Source organism: Abramis brama (genome assembly GCF_963993115.1).
Source record: "Abramis brama genome assembly, chromosome: 3".
NCBI classification, from domain to species: Eukaryota; Metazoa; Chordata; class Actinopteri; order Cypriniformes; family Leuciscidae; genus Abramis; species Abramis brama.
In genome coordinates this window covers 36683745-36711116 of record NC_139965.1, presented here as the reverse complement: position 1 = coordinate 36711116, position 27372 = coordinate 36683745, and the positions used below count along the sequence as shown (strand labels likewise).

The 27372-nt window shown below is 37.8% G+C and overlaps 1 long non-coding RNA gene across 1 annotated transcript in view; it reads right to left on the bottom strand.

Moving 5' to 3' along the window:
- Positions 1 to 27372, bottom strand: part of LOC311079285 — a 93568-nt gene that overhangs the window by 32391 nt on the left and 33805 nt on the right. The window contains exon 2 of the long non-coding RNA XR_014605383.1: positions 12856 to 13082. This is a non-coding gene — a long non-coding RNA (uncharacterized lncRNA). The remainder of the gene's footprint in view (positions 1 to 12855; positions 13083 to 27372) is intronic.

Genomic DNA, 27372 nt, shown 5'->3' with positions numbered 1-27372 from the left:
GAGTGCGTCGCTTCAATTATAAGCGCGCTTACCGCGCGCCTACATTTGAATGAACTTGAGCGCGAAAAAGACGCGATATGTGAACTGCCTCTTGGCGAGCGACTTCGATACTTTTTTTGCTACTCTGTAATAACTTAATGCGGCTAGCGTTTCTGGAAATGATGAGGGTAAAATCTTTTTTAAGACCTGACTAAATGAAATTTAAGACCGCGGATGAAAATCTGGCTGTTTTTAAGACGTTTTAAGGCCTTAAATTTAAAGTTCAGAATTTAAGACATTTTAAGACTTTTTAAGACCCCGCGGGAACCCTGTGTAATAATGCAAATGAGGGGCGCGTTGATTGGTGGCAGGAAGGAGGGGGGTTGACACCGCAGGTAACGCTTCAGCATATCATTCCAAAATGACATCATGGCGCAAGTTGTGAACGTTTCTGCATCTTTCACGGTCGAGTGCGTACTTCGAATCGGAATTCAGTAATGGCGGCCCTCGACTGAATATGAGGGGGAGAGGGGCAGGGGGAGAGGGGCAGGGTGGGCTTCCTGCAGCATAGGTCTGCGGTGTTCATATATGGTATATCCTGCGCCGACTTGACGTCAAGTCGGCGCAGAAATTAACATCACGTATTTGAGTGCGCGTGCGCGTGCACGTGGGCTGGTTGACGAACCCAGGGGTAAACAAACGCTTCACTTTTAAATATCGGCTTCCCGGCCAGTGTATAATCGTTAGGCAATCATAACATACATTTCTTCTCGTGGAAAAGTGAAAATTACAGGTCATGACTCCTTTAAGAACAGTTCTGTTGACTATCAGTTATAATCACTTTCAAATGAGGCTACGAGAAACATGCGTCTCGATTCTGATGTGCAGTCTCCAGATTTTACATAATATTACTGCATAATTTACCAATCTGTTTAAAAGAAAAGATAAAGTGATAAAATGCTTTGGAATGTTACAATATCATTCCAGCCCAACACTCAATCAATGTTTACCACTATATGAGCAAATTTTACTACAACCAATGTTTTACTACACACGCCTCCAGATCATTCCTAAAGGATGTTCTGTAAAGCTTGTCTGAGTTAGAAACAGTAACCATGGCTGCGTTCCAGTCCACTTTTAGACACGCACTTGCAAACTTCCCTAAGCACTTCCCCTCGGGGGAATCCCTGCCGCCATTTTGAAGTGCGTTCCACTTCGTGAAGTGGACGAGGGAAGTTTATATGGACAGACCCTCACTCCCTCGATTTTGACCGAGGGAGCGAGTCTACTTCATATGTACACTTCAGGCAGCTCCATGTACCACAATGCAACACGATTGTGACGCCACCACAAACAACTCTATGATATATATATATATATATATATTTTTTTTTTATTAAACAACTCAAACACACAACAATTTCGTAAGGAAAACAAATAAATTATGAATCAACCCCCATAGTGGATTCTAAGTTATTAAGGGCTTCCAATTCAGCCTATTGCAAAGGTTCCGCCAGTAGTGGGCACTCATGCATCGTAAGCAATGACGTACATTCGAGTGAACAAAACGGAGGGAAGTTAGCGATTAAAGGGCATGACAATTTTGGACTGGAACGCAGCCTAAGAGGGGTAGAAGAGTCTATTGCACTTGCTCCACACTTGCATCTTATCCTTGACTGCTTGCTTACATGGAAATTAGGGATCTCTTTAAAAGAAGATTACGTAACCTACCATTTAAATGTTTATATATATATATATATATATATATATATATATATATACATACATATACTTTTATTCAGCACATTAAATTGATCAAAATTGACAGTAGAGACTTTTTGTGTATTTGCATAAAAAAAAAAAAAAAATTCAATTAAATGCTGTTCTTTTGAACTTTCTATGTTTTAATAATCCTGAAAAAAAATTTATTACGATGGATAATGATAAGAAACAATTATTGCATACCAAATCAGTATATTAGAATGATTTCAAAATAAGAAATTACATTTAAGAAATGTATTGAAATATTATTGTGTTTACTGTATTTCTAATCAAATAAATCCGGTGAGCATAAGATAATCATTTAAAAAAAAAATCTTATCGACGCCAAGCGGCAGTGTATGAACAACCGGATAGATTTGGCCACATCGATCACTATCTATCTGGAATAGGTGACCAATGCAAATAGGTGAAATTGCAACATAAACATGTTGAAAAAAGCAAATCCTAGCTAATTTCCCTCATCCCATATTCCCTCTCAGGCCCGATTCACTCCATCGTTCTCCATACTTCTTCTTCCCCTTCAGTCTGTGTGAAGGACAGGATTGATTAGCATGCCGCATATTCATTTGCATACTTTTGCACACAGATCACTCCGAATGAACGGCAGCGTTGTTTTCTCGCTTTTTCGCTCTCCAAAGGTGGGGGAGGAGAGGGTGGAGGGCGGAGAGGTGCTGGTGGTAGAGGTGGAGGGGGGCTCGTCTTTTCAAGGAACACCCCCAGAATTAATGTTCCACACCTGTGCACAGTGCGGCAGTCTTTATCAACCATCACAGGTGCGCCACATTAATTGTGGGAGAGACCATTTTGCTTTCCACAGGGGTGTCCCATTTGGCAGTCAGCATGTGCTCCCAAACCTGAGATAGTTAATGTGCTTTACAGAGTGTTCATTTTCATCTGATATCAATTTTTCTTTTCTCTTCTCTCCCAGGACTGCACATAGTGCACAATGCATAATATATAAATAGCCTCCCTATTTCAAAGTAGTGATTAGTGTAATGCTTGTTTGGCATATTTTCCAGAGGTTGTGTGTGTGTGTGTGCTGTCATATTATGAAGTTTTAGTACTTCTAGTAATGTGATCTCGAAAGTTTCCAGAACCACAGACCTTCTCTCTCTCTCTCTCTCTCTCTCTCTCTCTCTCTCTCTCTCTCTCTCTCTCTCTCTCTCTCTAACTCTCTGTAAGCATCTACATATATACATATGGGGGCGTGCGCAGTTGTGCAATGAGTCTCTTGATGCTTCCTGTAAAAGAGTGGAGGACTGCACACCTGCAGGCCCAAAGGCCAAACGCAGCAGAGTGCCCCCCGGTGACAAAGATTACCACAACCTCAGAGTCAGACCTCCAACATCCGTCCTGAGACTTCCTTTCCTCCGCACATTGAACGCAACAATATTGTGAGTCGCACAGCCACAGGACAATGGCCACAGAAATAATAATAATCAAAAAAGAAAAATAACGGTCATTGAGTGCACTGATTAAAGATTCCCTGAAGATTTAGGAGATTTTTTTTCTTTGTTTTTTTTCTTTTCTTTTCGGGTTGTCCAATAATGAGCAGTAAAAGGTCAGTGGACCATTGCTGCTCATTCACTCGTGGCTTATTCTTCCTTCTTATGCGTGATTACCCGCCAAATGGTTAAAGGTAAAAAGAGTAAAAACAATGGGCTCATGTCACACTCTTCAAACACAGAGACCTGAGTGTTATTTATGCAGTATTATATTAATGACACAGGCTGACTGAATAAATGTTCGCTTTTTTAAATAAATGCAGTGCTGTGTCTGGAGAGACTGGGAGGGATGAAAAAGCAGAAGCATGAAAGCAGAAAAACAACATAATATTTTTCCCTCCCTCCATCAGCCATTTTGAACTCGGCAATTGACCTTCCGTGGCATCATTTACAATGACTCATATCAAAGCCCCAAAATGTTAAAGCTATAGCGTCGACACAGGCGTAGAAGCATGCGCACACACACACAGTAGTGGGATAATAGCTTTAACTACGCTAAATTGTCTCCTTCATTTGGATGGCTATGGCGACCTACAGTCTCCCCGGCTCACCCTTTGACAAAGGGGGTCATCGCTATGCAGGGGAAAATGAAACCCACTAGATATTGTTTGATTGGATTTGCCTTTCGCAGGTTTTGAGATCATTACAGAAATTCATTTGAAGTGTGGCAGAAAATGAAACTCGCCTGTTTAATTATTATTTTTTTTTTCAACTAGCATTTTTGCCCTTTCTCTGTGATGATTTTTTTTTTAAATCGGTTGAAATATTAAAGAGCCAACACTATCCTTAAAATGCATCTTCGATGGGCTCACATACCCCCCATTGTCTGAGGGAATGAAACATATTTAATGACTGTGCCATCCTGCTCTTAAAGTTATATTTTCTCCCTCTCCACCCCTCCTCTCGTTCACTTTCACAGTCTATCTTTCTCTCGCTCACAGAGAGAGATAGAGCGACAGAGGGAGAGAGAGACTTTCAAACCAAATGTGCTCATTCCAACATTTCAATAAATTGAGAGGAAAAGCATTAAAGTTAATCAGACCAACCACATTGTGGTTAAGACACGTTGGCTGGATTATGGATTACTATTAGCTGGATGAAAACCGATTCTTTCATTTAAATTCTGGGTTCCTCATCCCGCTAAAATTAAAAAGGAACTAATACTTCTTGGAAAGAGTTCTTTATTCTTCTTGCAAGCCCTTACTTCCTTTTTAATCTGACATGGAGACAGACTATATATATGAAGAACACCCAGCGCGAGGCGTGTGTGTAAAAGATGACCTTTAATAAAGATTACAAGGGCAGTCGCCACAAAACACTGCTAGCCTTCAATGGTTCTGTAATATCTAAAGAAAATAAAGCTGCTATTGCACAACACTTGTAAATGATACAAGTCACTGACGTATTCCACATGTATCCCTCTCATACTGCCTGCAATAAACATCTGCTAACCATTACTCTGTCATTAATCCTGACTTTACTTTGCATATTATTGTGTTTGGTAATAACAACAACAACAAAAACTAAACACTATTCAATTATTTGATAATATTATTATTATTATTAAGAAATATCATTATTCAAAATTGGCAATATTTGTAATCATTGCATACACTATGAAGATCTGATGAAGTACATAACTTATATATATATATATATATAAATCTGTCCGGTAATAATTCTTATGTTATGGCTAAAACTGATAAATGGTCAATATTAGAATTCTATACTATTTCTTCTATATAAATTAGGAAGAAAACCGTAAAAAGAAACATTAATTATTTTCAAAAGCTACAAGTATATTAAGGCATCACAAAATTATAATGCACCGTATAAAAATGTATATTTATATAAAATGCATGTAAAAGTGTTATTTTATTAATAGTGTTTTAAAATAATTTTGAGTGTTAGATGGCAGCAAAGGTAAAACATAAACATGAATGCATGAATATCCAATATCAACCAATATATATCCGAAAATCAACTGATGTGGTAATGATATTTTGTGCATTCCTAAACTAAATTGATGTCATATCACCTAGATCTCTGAAACTAGCTCTGTTTCAAAACCTATGTGTTGCCTTTCTGCCTATATAGGCACAATAAAACATAACCTTACAGTTTACGCCTATGCTGCTTTAAAATGCTGCCCTTGTAGGCCTCACTAAGTTCTAGAACAGAGCATCTATTGTTTTCATATCTTGCTAAAACTGAGCAGTCTAAGGCTGACAGATGTGTTTTGCCATGCAAGAGTGGTACATTTCAAAGTAATAGTCAACATAGGCGAAGAAAGGACATTTATGCCCAAAATTGTTCTGTTAATGTCCAGCAGGTTAGCCTGAATCTTTGAAAGTGTATATATGTGTGCGTATGTAAGACAGTGTTTTAGAATTTTATGCTGCTCCAGAGCAGCTGTGTCTGTGTGTGTGTGTGTGTGTGTGTGTGTGTGTGTGTGTGTGTGTGTGTGTGTCTGTGTGTGTGTGTGTGTGTGTGTGTGTGTGTGTGTGTGTGTGTGTGTGTGTGTGTGTGTGTGTGTGTATGTGTGTGTGTCTGCTGCTGTCAGCACTGGATGGTGTATGCCAGCCTTGACTAGACTCTGGCTCCAGTATATCACAGGCAGCAGGCAGCCCACTGCAGATACAGCCAAACCGTTTCATTGTCAATAAACCTGTGTCTCCATTAGAGCAGCAACCTCTCAGTCCTCACCCACACACCTACACAGACGTCAAGACCAGCAACCAGTGAATAACTACATTTGTCATGAAGCTATGCACTCTATGAATACATAACACATACATAGGTGAATGTTATGAAGATGTGTCTAAGTTGCATTTTAACCCAAAAATCAAAACAAAAGAAAAAGCATAAAAGCAAAGAAAGTCTTCTATTAGGACCATTGGATTGTGTATTCATTTTACAACCAACTTCGTATTATTGTAATCCAAAAGTTGTATTCTCACTAACTGTAACATATAAAAGATTAATACATATATTTTACATTTGTTGTACTACCTATCATTAATTTTAACAGTTTAACTAATACAGAAAGACTGATCAATGAAAATCACTATACAGATGATACAGAAATGAAAATTTAGAAATATGTGCCTAATTGGGTAACACTTTACTGCGATAGTTCACTTAAGACATTTTACTAACTATAAGTAACTTTGCAACTACATGTCAACTACCAGTCATTAGAGTACAAGTAGACTGTCTGCTTAATATCTGCAAACACTTTATTTTGATGGTCCCACAACAGACATTTCACTGACTATAAGTAACTTTTCAACTACATGTCAACTTATTCCATTTAACCGAACCCCTAACCCTAACCTAACAGTCTATAACAAGGTACCACTTTATTTTACAGTGTGCTTGTTACTTATGTTACATGTACTTACCATAGTAATAACAGTAAAATATGCATAATAACATGCAACTAAACATCAACCAAATCCTAATCCTATACCCTAACCCTAGAGTAAGTACATGTTGTTAATTAATATTACCCAGTACTTAAATATATAATTACACTGTAACAATGACACCTTAAAATAAAGTGTAACCTACTACAGTCTAATGAGAGTTAATTGACATGTATATGTAAAGTGACCTATATTTAGTAGAATGTCTAATGTGGAGCATAAGTGTAACCCTTCATTGTATTGAAAATAGTCAGAATGGGAAAATATGTAAAAGAAAAAAAAAAACCTATATATTTATATAATTAAAATGGTTTGATTAGTTTTACATAGGCATATATTGATTTTCAAGTTCACATGTCACCCCCCCCCCCCCCCCCCCCAAATATATATATATATTTTTTTGTGTGTGGGGGGGGGGGGGGGGGGGGGTGAACTTGAAAATCAATATATGCTTATGATAAAACTAATCAAAACATTTTAATTTTGCAAAGTTTTCTTAATTATTTTTTTAATTAATATTTGTATTTTTATATATATATATTTTTCCCTTTGGTTTTGTGATTCAAATATTAACTAAACATTTCATGACAGGTGTTGTGAAATTTACCAATATATGCTTTTGCAATTATGTAATTGCAACATAATTTGATGCATCTTTAAAGGTGATCCTCTACCACTATTGGTACCAAATTATCATGCAAAAATATTGCTTGTTTTGAAAAACCTGTATAGAAACGAATGTCAGGCTACACATGCTCTGAAATGCATTCATCGCATTCATTTTTTCAGCTACTCTTGCATTGAAAAAAGATTCTTTAAACCTCACACAATCCCTATGATGACTTTACAGGTGGGGGGACAAGCTTCATGGGGCATTTAAAACGCTCTTACTCTTTGTGGGCAAGGTCAGCCCTCTCTAATGTGTTCACCTCCACCCCTTACTCATTACCCTCAATACCAGTTGATGGATCTGCTGAAGTAGAAAAAATGAGAAGCATCACTAACATTTATCTCCACTTGCTCCCACCCCGGCTTAAATCAACCCATCAGCCTGTCCCAGAACACTTAGTGCTAAGGCACATATCACCGGTTCCTGCCGCACATTGGCTTCCTCTGTTAGCAGTCTAATCTGTCCAGCAGGACCGTATTGAATGTTGTATCAAGATCCCCAGGATATATATCACAGCGTGCACAAACACACTTTGGAGTGGGCATATACAATATTTAGACATTTCACCTTGCTGGCACTCTTGAATACCCATACAAACATGCACACACCCATTCCAAGGTATGCAGTAAATTATTCAAGTGGCACAGCATTTGATTCAGCAGACCTCCCATGCACTGAGACAAAGCCAAAGCACCACATAGAAATACATATACACAAACCACCCCCACCCTTTCACTTTTTTAGACATTTCATTATGTTATATGACTTTAGGCCCAGTGGCTGGAAAATGACAATTATTTTGCTCCAGCAGCTTGCTATTAAGAGACTCGCAGAATACGTTGAGTGCGTGTGAAGGAGCCGCAGTGGTGCACACAGAGAGAATTACTCACAGAAACACACACAGGGTCTCTATCCGTCATACACTCACACACACACTTAAACGCAGAGTGATGCAACAAGCAAGCTGGACTATGGCCGGGGCACGTGACGGATGGTCCTTTGGAGAGAGTTCAGAAAAATATCAGTCAAAGCAAACTAATGCCTTTTAAATGTACCCAGCTACCTTTAGCAGGCCAGCTTAGTGAATTAAAGGAATATCTAATGACAGTTTGTTTGGCCCACTCATAAATTCCACATAAATATATATGAGGAAGAGAGAAACATACAACAGGCTAATAGAAACGAATGAACTAGTCAACCATAAATTTGCTATGCGAGATACGGTTCTTCTGATTGGAAAGGGCATCCGCTATCTGCAATATTGATAATACTTTTCAAATTTCATCTGCTTTTGTTTGCATTCTGGGCTGCCTGTTTAAACACACTGGGAATTATAATGAAGCCAAACATTATCTCGCAGTTGTTCAAGGCTGAACATATAACTTTATCGTAGAAATGATTTCCAGTCTTTGGCTGGGCTGTATCTTTTCCATTAAAGCCTGGCTATCAGCCGGTGACAGTGAAGCAGCCAGTCAGCACTGGCTTGTCCACATGTGCCGGCCAAGTGGCGTGAAGGTTCCCGCTTCCGTTTCACTCAGCTATTTCATGTATGCCTATGTGTGTTAGTGTGTGAAAGAGGGAGCAAGAGATAAAAATGGTTAGTGGGGTCTTTTATTAACTTTTGTGCATTTTCATTTTCAAAGTATGGAATTGAACGGAATGGGAGCAGCAAGTGTAGTCATGGACCATCATTACCGTCAATCATTGGTAAATTATGCACCATGCCAGTGGAGTCAGTACCTCAGAACACATACAGAACAAGATGAAGACTATTGGGCCTTCATGGGGTGCATGCTAGCACACTGTTTAGCTTTTGGGCTCGCCTAATTGTTGAGATCTTGAGATTTTGTCAAACAAACTATATTACATACCTACTTTTGATGATCCATAAATATTATCTATGAAAACGGAAATACCATTTACAATAAAATAGAATCAGGCATAATATCTATATTATTTCTATCATGTAATATATTGTATATACAGTATAGAGTGCTGCTGGAACGAGTCCTAAACCCCGGAAACGAGATATCATATTTGAACTTCTAGTTCCATCGTTCAGAATTCAATTATTATGTCTTTTTTGGGGTTAAATGTCTGAAATATGGTCTGTGGTTTACACAAGCTCAAAATATTTTTACTACATAAAACAGATCAGTAATATCCTGTAATTTATTTCAAGCTTTAACATACCTTAAAAGACAGAGGTTGTCTAGGACATTAAACGTCTCATTAAAACTCAACTACTCATTAGTCCGCTTTTACAGCCTTGTTGAGTTTATACTCATGCTCTTCCAAACTACTCTAACTCAAACTTTCCAACTTGTAGATTTGAAATAAAGATTGAAAGAGTTGCAGGATCCTTAGTTGTCTTTCTTGCTCTCTCTCTAGAAAGCATCATGTATCACTCTAGTGATCACTGTTTTAATGATATCCACATTCCTGCAACTAGTAATATGTATTATAAGTAGCTTGTGTTATCTTGTAATGCATAATCTTTGAAACAACCCAATAAATTCATTTGACATCTCACTTTTCGGGATTTAAGACAGGTTGGAGGTTGGAGGCTAACTAAGAAGATATTCACGATTATTTTTAAGAACCTTCTTTTCAGGAATCTGAATACTTATTAAATGTGTTGTTAAAAACAATCTTAAGAAATGTTTTTGGGAATACAAAATATTCTTATCTTTTCTTAAGTTAGAAAATAAGAAGAAAATAGCAGTTAAGAAGAATTTTATTCTTAAGAATGTTTTGTGATTCCGGCCCCATGGTAATGCTAACATCTGGGTTGGCAGAAACTGGATTTATTTATAAAAAGGTTTTATAAAGGTTATAAAAAAGCTTCCACTCAAAGATGGCTCCAAAGACTAGTGTCTAGCGGCGGGACAGTGATTAGGTCCAGAGTACAAGGCAAACTTATCTACAGAAACAAGAAGTCCCTAAATACACATCCAAAAACTAACACTAAAGCTAATAATTAGTATGACTTCAGAGGAATTTCTTCCCCAAATATCATTGATGAAACTAGCAGTCCACTCATCTCTAACAGTAAACTAATTTCATCATACATGAACACATTCACTCACTCCAAGCTCTTTACTACTGTTCTGTCTCTATGAAGTGCAGACAGAGACCTTTCAGCTCATTCTCCATCCTCCTAGTGAGAAATGAGTGGTTTCGCCTTCACTCCAAACATATCAAAGGAAGAGCTTTCCAAAAGACATACAGCTGTTCTGGCAGTTACAGACAGAGAGAGAAATAAATGAAATGCCCACCATGGACACAGACATGAGGCTCACATCACATCACTGTGAGCCTGTTAGATCAGTCTCCGCCACAAGCCCCCTAGAGATTGGGTTATCGAGCACTGTCAGTGCCTAAGTGGATGCTGCGCAGCCCTGGGCGGTAGAAGACTCTTAGCCTGCATATGTGGCTTTTAAGGGAGCATGAGAACCGGCCATGCCTCGGCGACTGGGAGATCTGGGATAGCGGGCTTATAGTGAGCAGAAATCACACCACTGATATTGTGCCGAATGGCACGTCATGAATACCCACAATGCCAGTAGTATTATGAGAGCTCTTCACAGCTTGAGAGTGGCATTGGCACTCGGTGTGCTATTCAGGTAACACTGAACGGTAGGTAACACTTTACAGCTGTACACAATAAATGCATCCAAAATGATCGCCTGGATGTCACGGCAATATTAAGAAAGTTTGAAAAGAGGCGCAGATGGGAGGGTCTTAGGCAACTCTATCCGTGGACCTGATTCATTACAGCATTTAATGCATGTAAAACCCTTTATGAAAGCAAACAGAAAGTAAGTGATTACATTAGGCTGTTGACATGCTGCAGTCATGCACCAAGTAAATGGCACAAACAAAACAAGTGTGCTTGCAAAGACTCTGTAGACTTTAGCCCCTCCTCACAATGTTCCAAAATGTACAGATAGGCTGATATTCCAGACATTCGGAAGCAGGCTTTGTTGAGGTTAAGGGCAAACACATGTGGCTCAAACTTTGGATATGTTTCAGTGCCGTCTTTTGATTCCAGCATCTTTATCCCAATCCTGGCAAACAGTAAGGAGTCTGTGTCCAGAAGACAGCCAGGACTCTTTCTGTTTACCCATGACTCTCACAAGAGTCCTTCTGCTACCATCATCATCTCAAACAGCTGGGGCTTCATATAATACACCATAATACTAGTCTGTGTGTGTGCGTCTGTGCTTACGCATATTTAAAGTAGATTTGAAGGGTAAATTGCTTAATGATTTCTGGGAAAACTATAAATTGGGGTACCAAATAAGCACCATTACTACAATTTGATTACTATGCAATTGAATTAGAGGGTAATCACCATTTCTATATATCATTATATTGAAACGCAATACAGGATTAGTTTATGCTGTTGGCTATTGGGAGAAGATATGACCATCTAAATAAAAGGTGGAAGTGTAAATCTACAGCTTTCAGCTCATTATAGAGCAAAACATTTTCTTGCTTTTCCTGAAAACTGCGACACAAGAGAGAGAGGCTGAAAAGCTCAGTTTGAGGGCAGAAAAGTATTGAAACAATGCTTCATCAGACAAACACTGAATCTCTGTGATTGGTGCTCGCACCTGTTCAAGCGCTACCCAGGGTACCCTTTAACATCAGCCTGAAACATATTTGTACCTCATCTACCACTAAAAGGGAGCATATTATGTGCTACAGTGATAACAATTATTATAATAATAAGCAATAAATAAATCAACTATTATTATTAATCAATTACTAACTAAAATTAATTATAAACAAATAGAAATGCTGATGATTATTAACAATGGTAAAAATAAATAAAATTACTTCTACTACTACTACTACTAACAATAATAATAATAATAATATAAACAATAATAATGAAATGATGCCATACAAGTTAATATAAAAAAATAAAAAAAATTCTGATATTGATAAAGGGACACTTGAGCCTCACTGATGGGGCTATAAGGGCACATAAAAAAAAGTTTGGAAACACTGTATTAGGGTACTCAGTGTCATGCTGTTGTCCCCCTAAAGTCTTGATCTAACAGTAGCCCCTTTCACACAGAGGGTTGATCCCAGAAAATTGCCATAAAATTGCTAGAGTGCATTATGCCTGAACGCAAACACGTCCCGGGAGTGATCCCGGGATGGGGACCAAATAACATTGCCGGGATCAGTCCCGAAACGTGCCCTGTGTGACCAAAAGGCAGGACCAATGCCATAAGGGATGCGTCGCAGTGATGCGTCGCAGTGTATCATCAGTGTATTTCCGGAATCTCTGTGTGTAAGGGGCTAGTGTAGATGTCTAGAAACATGTAGTCTCTATAAGCAGCTGCACAGCAGTCAGCACCGACAAGGGACCTGCATTAACAGAGCTTGAAAGGACTAAAAGTTGCAAGACTATCAGATTATAATCAATCTTAAAGATACATTGTGGTACTACTACTTCATACATGTTGCCACTCACCACCCATACTGTACTTGCTCACGCAAGAGTAACTTCCCTTTTCTTTTTCTGCAATGCCCCATGGGATACGTCAGCTATCAGAGATTGTGATGTCCTTGACAATCGTCCAGATGTCTTTGTGCTGTGATGATGGAGGATGAAGACTTGAGTCTCTCATGCTGATGGGTATCAGGCAGGCCTCTGAAGAGTCTGTGCTGTCAAGTGGTGGCTGAATGAAGAGGTGAGTGCTGGGAGCAGAGGAGAGACACAAAGCTCCATTAGTGCAATAGTCTAGCTCGTCATCTCCAAGCTGTCCATATTTTAATACATTTAACATTAATATCCACACATATTTACAACAATACTTCAGCTAAATATGCATGTTTATAAAGATATATCCAATGATACGAATGTAATAGATGAACCACTTTTTGTTTTGACTGAATACATTGAGTGAACCAATGTTCTTGAAATGCCCTGAATCCCGCCAGCACTCTTCGCATGTGCTGGTTTACTTAAGCACACAGGACCAATCAAGCCACTGATTACTCAAATGGGCTAATTAAGGCTCATTAGACTCTAAGTCCTGACACCTGCATGCAGTACACTCTGCATGCGGACAGGGCCACCGCTTCGCTCCCACAGCACGTGGCTCTGCTAGCTGTCAACACTGGCCCCAACTGTCCCAGTCATCGGTCTGCATTTGTTCCCTGCCCTTCTCACTCTCCCATAAGGAGCTCTCCAATTATGTGTGCAGACTGGGGACTTGTGGAGTGCCCCACTGAAACAGAAAGTGCACTGCTAAACAGGCTTTAGTGGAGACAGATTTCTGATGCTAACAGCAGGATTGGAGAAAAAGCTAAAGAATAGTGGTGGGAATTGTGAAAATTTTAAGACAGATTCCATTGATGATTCTTGTAGTACTTTTAAAGGATAAATTCAATTACTTTTTACATCTTTTTTTAGAAGCAACAAATTAAATAGGCTTATCTATATATTAAGCAACTACACTAAAATAAAAAATGGTAACATTTATTTTATGAATTAATATTTATAAAGTACTACTGACAAAATGCATGTGTATATTTAACAATACATTGTTATGTGCACAATCAGACAGTAAGTACACTGAACAATCAGTTTGTTTGATTCAATAAAAGGAACTCATTATGAATTGAGGATTACATTATATGTTTTTAATTCACTAAAAACAACCGGTTCATAAAAGTCATTTGTTTGGGAATCTGACATATTATTTTGATTCAGTAAAAACAAGTATTTTTCCTGCTGTATATTCAGTAGCGGTGTCGTGAAAACAGGGTCTTGAACTTTTATTGATTCCTCAGTTCAGCGCCTGATTACAGTACCTACACAATCACGTTATGATACATGATAGTTCAGGTTATAAACTACACATTTGCAATTTCCCTACATGTATACACAACAATATTTAATGTAATTACATAAGTGATAAATATCTAAATAGTTATTAAAAGAACAATGTAATTTTCAAAATTAATTTATTATTTATTAACATTTTATCAAGTGAAAGAAATTACATTATATCCAATTTGTTTTATTATGCACTATACATTAAGCAATTAAATACATATTTTAAATTAATGTAATTTGTGTGTACTTAGTATTAACTGAAAGTTGATGGAGACTCAATTTCTCAACAGTAATGCTGCGGCACCCCTCAATAGTAGTGCTGGAGTCTGCATCAGCCGAAGAATGTACGTGAGAACCGTTAACAAACCATTTGGTTATGGTATTTGGTCACACTTTATATTAGGTGTCTAACTACTATGCAATTACATAAAAAATAATGATTGTTTCATTGTTAGATACAATGTACTTATTGTGTTCATGTTGGATTGCAAAAAACTTTCGCTGCTATTGAGGTGGGATATGGCTAAGGTTAGGAACAGTGTTTGGTGGTATGGGGTAGGTTTATTTGGGTTAAGGTATAAGTTAGTTAACTACATTAGTTAACAAACTAATAATGAACTGCACTTCTGCAGCATTTATTAATCTTTGTTAATTTCAACATTTACTAATACATTATTAAAATCAAGAGTTATATTTGTTAACATTTGTTAATAAACTGTGAACTAACACGAACAAACTATGAACAGCTGTATTTTTATTAACTAACGTCAACAAAGATTAACAAATACAGTAACAAATATATTGCTCATGGTTAGTTCATGTTAGTTAAAACATTAACTAATGTTAACAAGTACGGAGCCCCTAAAGGGACCTTTGCAAAAATAAAAATATACAGACTTTCACGTGCTCACGAGAAACTTTTGCATGCGCACGAGAAAGTTTCTCAATACGTTTCTTTATTGTAAAGTGTTACCGCATTTTTTTAATGTGCTTTTTAATGGAACTTGGTGCACATTCTCGAATGTGAATTTATTTTAATGTGAGTCTTCTTGGTTCCCGGCTGTACTTAAGAACATGTCTGACCTGTCTGTCACATTGATAAATTTCATGCTGTGCCTGACTAAGTCATGATGTACTTCATGACTTAAAGAACCTTGTCTTGGTGTTCACACGTAATGTTTTCTGCATAAGACATGTAGGCCAACTGAAAGAAATATTTCACTAAATGTCAAAGGACTTTTAATGAGTGTCTGCTAAAGTTTGACCTTACAAAACTGGTTGAAACAGTAATGTGAACAAGAAGCATACACATTTCAAGTAGATCTGTTTCAAATATGTATGGCTCCTAATACAAAAACTTTACAAAAAGAGAACTTAAATGGCCTCTTGTCCCTGGAAAATGCAGTCCATTCCAACCTGCGTCCACTGGCATGCACACAAACACAGGCTCGATTTTCGAAAAATATTTTTTCAACAGTGCAAAAACAAATAAAATATGATATCTAAACCCTCAGCAATAAGGACGAACCTCGGAAAATGTTTATGAAAAATAATCACCAGGACAGCACACGCATGTGGTGTTTACACTGACGCCAGTGTCGCAGCTATCCCACATCTCCGACAAACACTGGGGAGGGGGAGGGCGGCAAAACAGGAAATATCTTTTGCATATTATTTTAAGTAACTGTTCAAATTTCATTTCAGAATGGTAATCCACAAAACAAATATGTAGAGGCATATTTTAAAAAGGGAGGCTCTGCTTCAATTTCCTATTGTGGTGCAGAATGTGTGTTTACTCTTTGTGTCTGTTTGAATTGATTTGCACAGCTCGGCAGACAGCGGCTGAATGCTGCGACCAAGAATCCATCATCTCATGTGATCTGATAGTTCTGCAGTATTAGATTGATTTTCCTCTCTCCTCTCATCTTTCCCTGTCTCTCGCTCTCTTTGTCTGCTTTCCTACCATTGGCGACGTTAACAAACATGCCAAGTTACCTGTCTCCCCATCTGCTAAGATAGAAACACAGTCCCTTCTGTCATGAACAACAGATTAAGATGTGAGAATAAAGGCTAAATCGCTCACGTTTGTGGGTTATTCCTTGATGCCAAACTTTACAGAGTGCAGATTTTTTACTCGCAGAACCTAAATGATCACCTAAATGTATTCATATTCCTGCTGGATTTGGCCTTGAACTGCTGTGAGAATAGGCTTAACTTTACAGAGCCATCTTAAGACTCTCGTCAACTCCTCAGAGCCATCGTGTGATCTCCATCTCTCGAAGTTTAAAAACACCCGTCACAGATTCAAAGCAGGGACTCAGCAGTAGCCGGGCAGGCGATCACCTCTCTGGCATAACTATGGGGAGAGGAAATGGAAAAGAGGAGATTTTTAAAAGCTCAAAGATCCTCTCATCGCTCTTCTTTAACCGTCAGCGAAGGCAGCAGAGACTGTGCGCAGGTATAAGCCCCACTCCCGCGTACCTGAGACTTCTATTTTAAGCCCTCCCTTCCGTACGGCATGTCAGACGAGCCCAAAATCCCTGCTAATACTAGTTACCTCTGAAACATAGATCTTACTGTTTGGCTTTTAGCTTTGACAAGTTATTTCCTACTCCCTTTGAAATAAAAAAGTGGAGTGTTCTGACACCGACTTTACGTTTTTGAGCTCATTAAAGCTGGGATCTGCCTCAATGCTACCTGGATTTTTTTACAGGCGCGATAAGCCAAATTAATATGAACTCGTCAGGGCCACTTAAAATGCTTCTTGTTATCCAAAGCCCTGAGCTCCTGCAACTTATCACACAGCCACTGATATCCTTTAAACTAGCAAGGTGCAGTCCTTTAATTAAAACTAGTAACATTCCCTTGGAAGAGGAGGAAAGGAAATGTAGAGGGGTGGACTCCATAATTTATCACAGGCTGGAGTTAAAAGGAAATGATTTCGCGAACTAAAGCAACGGCTTATACCTCTTAAACTGACACGCGGCGAGCTTCTGCGTTCAAACGGGCCGGCAAAGAAACAAAGTCCCTGAGGATGTACATCATACGCTAAGCTGTGAAATACTACGTGTAGTATGTTCTCCGACGCAACCCTTAAAACTGGCACCAAATGAAAATGGATGTGTGCTCTTCCTTTGTGCTATCGAGCCGAGAGATATATCTTTATAATATCCACCATATTTTACTGATAATAAAAAGCAAAGCGCCACATTGCCACCAGAACACTTAGCTAACGTAGAGGGGAGAGGCGGCCATAGAAAACAATGTAAATCAATCTGAGTAATATTGCTTTAAACTTAATGCAATATACTCACTGCAAGTATAGCCGTCCTAATGTGCATTTACATACTGGAGACACAGGCGTATACAGCATATGAGTACATATCCCAAGACATACAGACATCCATAAACACACACAGTTGCAGGGACACACACTCGTACGCACTAGAAGTCTATTGAGTATTTTTTTTCTTCTTTGCCAAGGCGCTCTGAGGATAATACAATTCTTTTTCTCTCTCTCTCTCGCTCTCTCTACTTTCTTTACAATACATCATTCAGTTCTGCCTTATGCCTGCATGAAATTCATTTTCTAATGGAAATATTTGTTTTGTAAATCAAATATGTATTATGCACAGAATGCAAAGCACAAATTAAATTATGTTAATGAAATGAAAGAGATATGAAATGCATATTTCATGGACAAAACATAACCCCAGCGAACAGCCATTTCTTGATAAAAATCTTTAAACACAATCTCATTCAGAGAAAGACATATTGCTAAGGCAGATAGCACCTCATTAAAATGGTCTCCTTTAATATCAGTGCTTAGTATATATAGGATTGTAAATAACCACTGGGGACGAGGAACCAATAATGAAATACTGTCTTTAATAGCTTGCCATTGATGTCAGCATAAAAAGTGCGTAGAGGAATATTGGAAATTGGGTGCGCACACACATTGAGTCAAAAGCTGTAAATGATTGCATATTTAAATAGAGCTGACTAAGGCAAAGATGATATAGATATAAGTAATAGGCAGAATATTATGCTGACCTCACATAATTTAACTAAAAAAAAAACACTGTTTTAAATTTTATATTGGTTACACTTAATGAATAATAGATTCCTCGGCTGTTGTTGTGCACTGCCTGATCTTAATATTAATAATAGTATTAAAAAAATGCCTGAAAGAAAAGAAATGGGCCTGCTCTGCCCAGCTGACTCACAAATGAACTAAACCGGCTTTTCAGCAGAAATAAACACGGCGATACATACCAAAAGTGAGAGCGAGAGAGATGCCCACAGCTTTGATTTGATGGCGGTGAGACTAGAGAGGGTGGGGTGCTTGACCTGGCTTATTCTGCTTAATGCTAAATATCTTAATTGCCCCACAATATGCAATTACCAACTGCTCCAAACAAAGCATGGATTAAAACCTGAATAATACCCAGCTGAGGTCTGCTTTATTTTCTCTCAGCCTCTTGTCACATGATTGACAACACATATGTGAGTGCAATAAAGGCATTTGCGTCCAAACTGCAGGTGCACTGGCTCCTGAATTCTGTGGTTATTTCCTTTTAAATTGGAGTATGCTCTTGAGACCGAAATTCTTTTTTACAGTAAAATCCTACAACTTAAAAAATCGATTGGCACCCCCTTGAGAATATGAATAACAGTGTTGTCCATACTTACCCATGCCCTTGATTCAGTTCTAAGTCAGGTTAATAATTAGTTTGTTTGTTTTTTTTGTTTTTTTTTTCTGTGACAATGCAGAGATTATGCCATCGGGATGGACATATCATAATCTTTTCAATTTTTGCTGAAATATGGGCAGATTTTTTCCACCCCTTAAGCTGTCAAAGCCATCCTAAAGGTTTTATCCACAACAAATAATCTGATTAACAGATTTTAATTGTGTTTTCAATAATTGTTATTCTGCATTTATTTAGCTGGGAGCTGAGAGAGATTGAGCACAAGGGGAAACGGATAAATGGTGGGATGGAAATAAAAAAACAGAGGTGATGGCGGCTGAAGTCAGGCTGACGAAGGATGGAGACCTGTCGGAGGAGGTCACCACACACAATCTCATCACATCAGCCTCACATTACACACTTAATTTCCACCCTACCAGCTTTGTTCCTCCATCTCTTTGTGTTTCTCCAGCCTTCCACACCTGACTGAAAACAGGCCAGTCACCTGCTTGTAGAAAAACAAGTGTTCATGGTACATTTTTTGTTAGCAACGCTTACTAAACTAAACTAAAACTTATTTTTGATGGAAAAAGTAGCCGTTCAAGTATATTTCGTTCAACTATTATATTCATGACAATCTCATACCACCATTCTACAACAGCTAGCAATATAATGCCTGACTGAGAAGGTGAGGAATAAAACATATGTGAAAACCAACCTGCAGCGAAAATGCATTTGTTTTGCTTCTGTGTTCTTGATTTTGACTATAAATCAGTGGTTCTCAAATGGTTTTGCTTCAGGACCCAGACTTTACATTAGACAAGTAATGGCCCAAAACAGCAAAAATGTTGTTAAAATCCAACGTGAAACGAATTCGTATTGCCATGTACTGCACAGGCTTATAAACAGGCTCAAAACACGTATTTAATTATTCACTATTTTACCAAGCAGAAAGTTTGACTGGAAGTTGATAAACCAATTTAACTATAATAATTATGCATGATTATGTGATTCATTTCCCAATTCTTACTACCAATTTAAATACCACAGCAACAACAAATATGTTATGGAACTCACTCCTCCTTTACTTTAAATATGTTAAATATTAACATTATTAATTATACCATAATAACATTAATATTTTAACAAACAAAACATATAATTTGTTTTTAACTATCAGTATTTTGTTCCATTTTAGTACCAACCGTAACTTTTGACATTGCTAGTTCTTAGAATTTTATGGCTTGCATGTAGCTTTTTTTCCCCTCCAGCCCGTGACTCGATCAAAACAAGCCTAAAGCATTTTTTTGCATTACAACCAACCGGTTGGGAACCACTGATATATAGTTTTACAGCAGCTGACAGAACATCTTTATTCTCTGTAGGCTACAGTATCAGCCACAAGATTAAGCCTGATATTTTCAAATGTATTTAATTGTAATTTTCTAGGATACATATTGCACATAACAATATTTGTAGTAGACATATGTAGCTACCTCACACTACAATTTAAGAGATTTAGCACCCAAACTTCCAGTTATTCACAGTTACACAAAAAGTGTTACAGCCACCTTCACCATTTCCGTACTATTGGAGTTTGCAGACAAGAGCCTTTTTTGACCAGAATTGACCATCTTTGAAAAACCGTGTGGATTATATTTGGGTAGTTGACGTGACGTGGCTTTTTCACCGTCGCAGAAGATAAAAAAATATTTATTTCACATTTTCATCATTTAGAATACTGTAAATGGTTAAACATTTTCTTGTTTTACACGAATTTGTTGTTTTAATACCTGAGTTATTTTTCATTTTTTTACAACTTTGAGCCAAATCTCAAAATCGTCCTATGGTGTGACGGTAGACAAAATTATTTCATAAATATTAACTTTTATAAATAAAGAAAATAATGTTTAAAAATCTTAATGAACACTTCTGGCATAATTGTGCAAGTTTCTATTTCACTAAGTGGCCATCACTTTTCCTATACATACATTTCTAAAAGTGTAGGAATTTCATAAAGTTTGTCACAGAAAAAAAATGTCCTTTGGTGTTATGCATAGTCTTCAGGAAATGTCCTTTGGTGTGACACTTTGGCCTGTCACACCATAGGACACAGATGTCACACAATAGGACAATACCTCCTTAAGAAGCTATTAAAACAAATAGATAAAGTTTCAACAAAAAAAACAAATGTCCTCCTTTATAATTGTTACAAAAAACACTATATTCTGACTCTTTTTATGCAATGGCTATCTTTGTCCTTTGGTGTGACGTTTTGTCCTATGGTATGACAAACATAAAACAACAGAAAAATATACTTATTTTAAAATATCTTTTAAAAAAAGAGTCAAGTTTGGCATTAGGGGAGTTACAATAATATCTCCTCTTAGATAGGTACAATTTCAAACAGTTTTGTAAGGTTGGCGAAAAAGTTTTATTGACATTCGTAGGGAAAAGTTTATCAAGATCATCCATTCGTGGTGAAAATTATTCTAATTAGTACTTTCATGTAAAATAAATATCACTTTAAGAAAATAATCTTTTAATAATGTGAACAATTCTGTCTCAAGTATTTTTGTATGTTATTTAATATGATTTCTTAGTACTTTTTAAATGTCACAGGAGGACCATAGGACACATTTACAGTATACTGTTGAGTGAAAACGTGAAAAAATATCAAAGTCATTGACAAAATGAGTGACCACTACTATTTTCTGAAACTGCAGTTTTCATACCTCATAAATATATGTATTTTTTTCTTAAAAAGTTGTTTTCCAAAAAAAAGTACTTTTTCTTGGCCTTTTGTCAACTACCCATTTATGTTTAGTCTTTTAAAATGTAGCCTAGATACCTCTCAAGAGTTATGTAACATCCTGTGAGAACCATCAAAAATGTGCTGGCAGTTCTGTGCATTAGGAGAGTGTGTGGGCCATATGAAATTATGAGTTAGACACATGCATCCTTGTATCATATGATAAAACCCCATTTTCTCCAAATGACCATATCTCACCCATGTTACATCCTCCCACCATACAAGCCCACCAGCTGCATGCTTCTAAAGCTGACAACTTTTACAACAACCATCATGCTCCATATCCCGCCCCATTCTCTCTCACACTCTCTCTTTGCATCTTAGGAGTTCCCATAAAAAGTAGCAGATTGTGATGACTGGACACACTGTGTGAGGTACAGGAGCACAGAATAGCACAACATACCAATAATCCTCCTTTATAGTCTAAATATGGCACTTGAAGAGTTAGATGCAAAAGTTGAAATGGGATCACAGAGAGGCAATTAACACCGCTCTTCAAATCTCCTTTAGGCTGTGGAACAGGGGAGAAGAAGAGTATAGGAGAACGATGCTGAATATGGTGGCAGAAAAAGGTGACCTTGTTAGGTAATTAACATCTCTCTCCAAGTTTAATTAGAAAGGCTACATCAATTCAAAATAAGAATAAAAGGAGTGCAGCAATCAAAAACGAAGACAGAGAAACACTAGTGTCTGTATATAAAATGCTCATTTGATTGTATAAAAGCATTAAAAATGCACCTGTTCGTGGATAAATTGCTTCACTCACTAGAAATCCTCAGGGGCCGAATGCTTTTCAAAATAGCATCAAGTGTTAAGATGCTATTTACATGCGTTGATACATAGAATGCAAAGCCGGGGAAAAAAGAAAAAGACAGCAAATTATTTTTGCATGTCTCAGTCCTCTTGTTAAGATTCAAAACAATGCTTCAAAACTTTCCTGATTTGGGGCTCTGGGTCTCTGTTGGCCCGTTCTTTCCCTGCCAAAGCCTGCCTTAACCCCCTTTAGTGTTTATCTCCTCCCGCTCACAATAACTTTGAAGGAAGATGTTTTTGTTTAAGTCCCAGAGCCGTTATTGGCATCCGGTCCAAAAATAAAAGCGCATTCTCGTCGGAGGCTGACTGACGGGTGGTTGACAGTCCGCGTAGATGAGCCGTATATTCATCAGATGTTTAATTGAGACAGGGTGCGGAGGTCGCCAAGTTAATGTAGCAGGGACGATGCGGGATTTATAATGATGATTGATGGTGTGACGGCACCGGTCTGACTATGAGCGCTCTGCGCTGGTGGGTCCGACATTGTGGATGGACCGGAAAGACGTTTGTAACGAGGGCCGGATACTATCTACTTCCTCCTGCCAGTCAGCTCAACTTGTCTGACATGACAGGTTTGACATCAGGATCGGCACAGAGTCACACAACCATGCCTGTCGAATCAGACAGTGCACAACGCAAACTGTGGAAAGTGGATTTTTGAGGTTTACCCGGGCTTCTGTGCGTATGAGGACATCATCCGGTGAATACAGAACGTTTGCATATATGTTATATATATGAGTAATATCACACTCGTAGCAGTGCGACATGGCTGTATATCAGCATGGCTGTGATTCGGCCATAGGTAATCACAGCGTGCTGATGTACAGCCATATCGCACGGCTACAAGTGTGATATTGCATTTATAAAACAGTCTGACGGCACACGTGAGTAAATAAATAAGAAACAACAACGGAATGTCTTTAAAAAACAGCTTTTGTGCAGAACTACTTTCTTCTGCCATGGATTCAAATCTCAAGTTGACAGTTTGACAGTTGAGCCCAAGCCTCTGTTACTAATTCTAAAACGTCACTTTAGAACTAGTAACAAAGTAACGTTGAGTCGCTTCATTGACGCTTGTTGTATTATGTAGAGTACAGTATTATGGCATTATGAGAGAGAGATCGACTAAACGAGTGTATTACCTGCATCTGATATAGCATTCATTCTTTAGGTCGATGTCCATAATACCAAAAAATCAGTTTGAATGTCCGCTGAGGAAAGCGATATGTTCGTCTTTGTCCTTCCTATGACAGCGCTAAAACAACTTCCTTGTTCTGACTCAATCATAAAGACAGTCTTTGCTGCCATCTAATGGCGTAATAATGTAACTTTCACTGAAGTCCATATCACGATCCTTTCTCAATACCAAATACGGCATATTATTCATATAGAATAATATTTATTGAACAACAATATTTAAATTAACAACAATAGCCATTATAAAAGGCAATAGGAAATAAACACAGTTAAACAATTCAGTCAAACTTACAAGAAGCACAGTACAGGATTTAAGTGAAAAATAGCCTAAATATAAAGTTATGAAATTTTAATTTTCCCCTTAACCAAAATCGATTTGGGAACTAGGGGTGCTGAGGGTGCTGCAGCACCCCCTGATGACAGCTGTTCCACTACATTGGAATTTAAGATGACATGACTTTAAATAACTTTTTGTTTTTCAACCTGTTTTTTAAGAACACCTTCTACCTTTATAAAATTACTCTAAAGATTATTTCGTTTTTATATGTTGTCGAATAGGGTTTTATGACTCTAAAAGAAATTAATATATCATAAGGCAATAAGCCGATCTCGCATGGAGTGACGTGACACTGGTTGAGGACCAGCATCTCAGAACTGATTTGACACTCATTTAATGCATGTGAAAAAACTAAATATAGATGTATTGATTAAAGCATTCATCGGCATTAGGGGCTGTTCAGACAGAATGTGTTTTTCCATTCCACTCTGCTACTTTTCCATTGTTTTTCAGTGTGAACGTACTACTCGTGTTTAACTTTTGTGCTCGCGCATGACACAGCATTCTCAAAACGCAGCACTCAAGTTAAAATAAGTTCAACTAAAACGCGCCTCGAGACCTTGCGTTTTACCCCCGTTCCACTGCCCGCGTTTGGCGTCTTGCGTTTTCGCTTTGAAAGATTATGCTTTCTGTGTGAACCGGCACTCCTGAGTGAGTATCATAAGGTAATATGCAGATTTGTGTGCTGTGCTTTTTAAAATGTATCATGAGTTCTGAGCGTTCTCACATAACTCTGTACTCATTAATTTGTATGTTCATCTTTTTGTTTGGGCTGTTTAATATTAGGATTTTGTTTAAAATACTCTACCATAGCACCGCCCCGCAATATCAAGCCCCGCCCTCAGCACCCCCCTGATAAAATATGTTCCCGTGGCTATGGAACAAGTAATAGATTAATAAGACCAAAGATTGGCCGTTTGATATACCCCAAATTAATTATATCTCATGTTTAACCACTATCAACATAAGAGCCGGCGGCAAATTCCCGAAGGACTGGCCGAGATGACGCTGTTCTCTGCGGGTACATGAGCACTGAATGGCCGGCCTGGAGCTCACATCTGCAAAAGTGTCTCAACAGATCGTAAATATTATATATCACATATTATGTGTCACATATTTGAGGTCTAAATAACTACATTCTCGCCTAAAAAACTCTTAAAACTACATTTCATGACACAACAACAGTAGTATTTCTAAAAAATATGGTGGATTTGCTCGACCGCCATGACAGTCGCTGCAAGCAGAGTGATGCAAACGGTGAAAAGGTTAGAGTGCTGTTACTGCGCAAATATCGCACGGCTGGAAAAGGCTCTCAGCCAATCAGATTCAAGAACCAGAAAGAACCATTGTATAAATATATATATATATACAGTACACGCTTACATACACTGTATATGTTACACTGGTACATCTATTCAGTAAATCTTTAGCTAAAACTAAGGGTCCCACTAACCACAGCTTTTTTGAGTTTAGTGAAACTACATACATGAGTTGTGCTGACATTTTTTTTTTTGTTTATGTTATCTTTCAACAAACTTATACCAGTAGTTTTATGGAACTTTCATATATGATCTGGCACAACTTCAGCCAGTTGCTTTATTTTATTTTAAGTTAACTCAACTTTTATTTTTTTACAGTTTTGGATGGCAGGCACGCTACAAATGTTTAGTGAAGTTTTGTTCACGCTGCACACCAACAGAAAACAACTCAAACTAAAGATTTTAGATTTAAGAAACCATATCATTACCGATTAAAATCGACAAAATTAAATTTGTCAATCCAGAGCAAGTGTCCGCATGACATTTTTAACCTGTTGTAGCTTATTCCCGTTGTGCACAAAATAGATGCTGAACACAGTCAAAACGTGAAATCGGAGGAGCACTAATTAAACGTCTGTTTAGGTAACTGATTTCACCCCTCCAAAACCATTTTAGCCCGAAACCGAAAATAGCTGTTTCTGCCTAAATTTTTGGGTACCCGAAATTTCAGTGCATCTCTACAAAAATATGTTGGGCTTAGGCTCTAAATGGCCACTTCTAACATCCTCCATGGTGGACAAATAACCGGGACTGTACAGTTATTGTAAAAAAAATGTTGTAATCCATGCAGATTAATGTAGAAGTTTCCCCCGGAGCTGTGGCCTAGCAGTCTGCACACATACCTTCATATTTTGAGCCAAAGTGCACATACAAGCAATGGGATAATTTCATGGTCCCATTCATTCCTCTTCTCCCTGTAACTCTACTTTCTGCCAATTAAAATGACAAAAAATCTAAGATTTGAACATGAACAAGGGGTCCCCCTGTCACAGGGGGATGAAGGGTCCTTGCACCATATTCCAATCCATAGCCAGGGGCAAACTGAACAACTGGGTAAAAGGGAGCTTGGCATCAGTGCTTTTGAGGCACAGCATAGGCACATCTGATGATGGACGCTCAAACATCATCAGTTCTGATTTTTGGGGTCAGAGTGCATTTATGTCTCAAAATACTGTATATGAAAACAATAACAGCTAAAACAATTACAGTCATGGATTGTATGCCTTAGAGCTGCACGATTCTGGGTAAATTGAGAATCAATCAATCAATTTTTTTTTTTTTCTTCTGATAAAGATAACAACACGTTTATTTCAGTGATTTAAATCTGAACATTAGGCTACTAAACAAAACAACATGACTAATAACATAACATTAAATAGAGGTTTTGACAATGTTCTTTGCTTACATTCTAAATATAAAGTATATAGTATATGAATCAAAATACGGAAATATGGAAATCAAACATATAAATGAAAAATTTGCATAAAATATTCAACACCGTATCAAGGTAGTATGCCAGACCTACGTATTGAGAAACACAAGAAAAGAAAAAATTAAACATTACTGATTTCTCACTAGGGCTGTCACTTTTGTGAAAAAATCATTTTTGAGACACAAGTGTTCATTGAATCGATTGTAAAATCGATTTTCCGTGTCTAAAGACGTTTCCATTTTAAATGCCAAATATGGGCAAATCCACGGACAACTAACAGGCATTAGGACGAACGTAAAGAGGGCACTTGAGATGCGCACAAGTCAGCAATATTCCTGATGATTTATTGGCGTGAAGTTTCGTGCACAATGACAAGCAGGAGTGCACCGTTCTCGAAAAACAATAAGCAGATTGGACTGCCATAACATCAATGAAAAACAGTACTGCAATCTTCAACATGGCTGTGTTTACGATTAGAAATGTCAAACAAATTTCGCCTACGTAGGCAATTGTAGACCGTAGCCCGAATCTGTATGCATGAGACT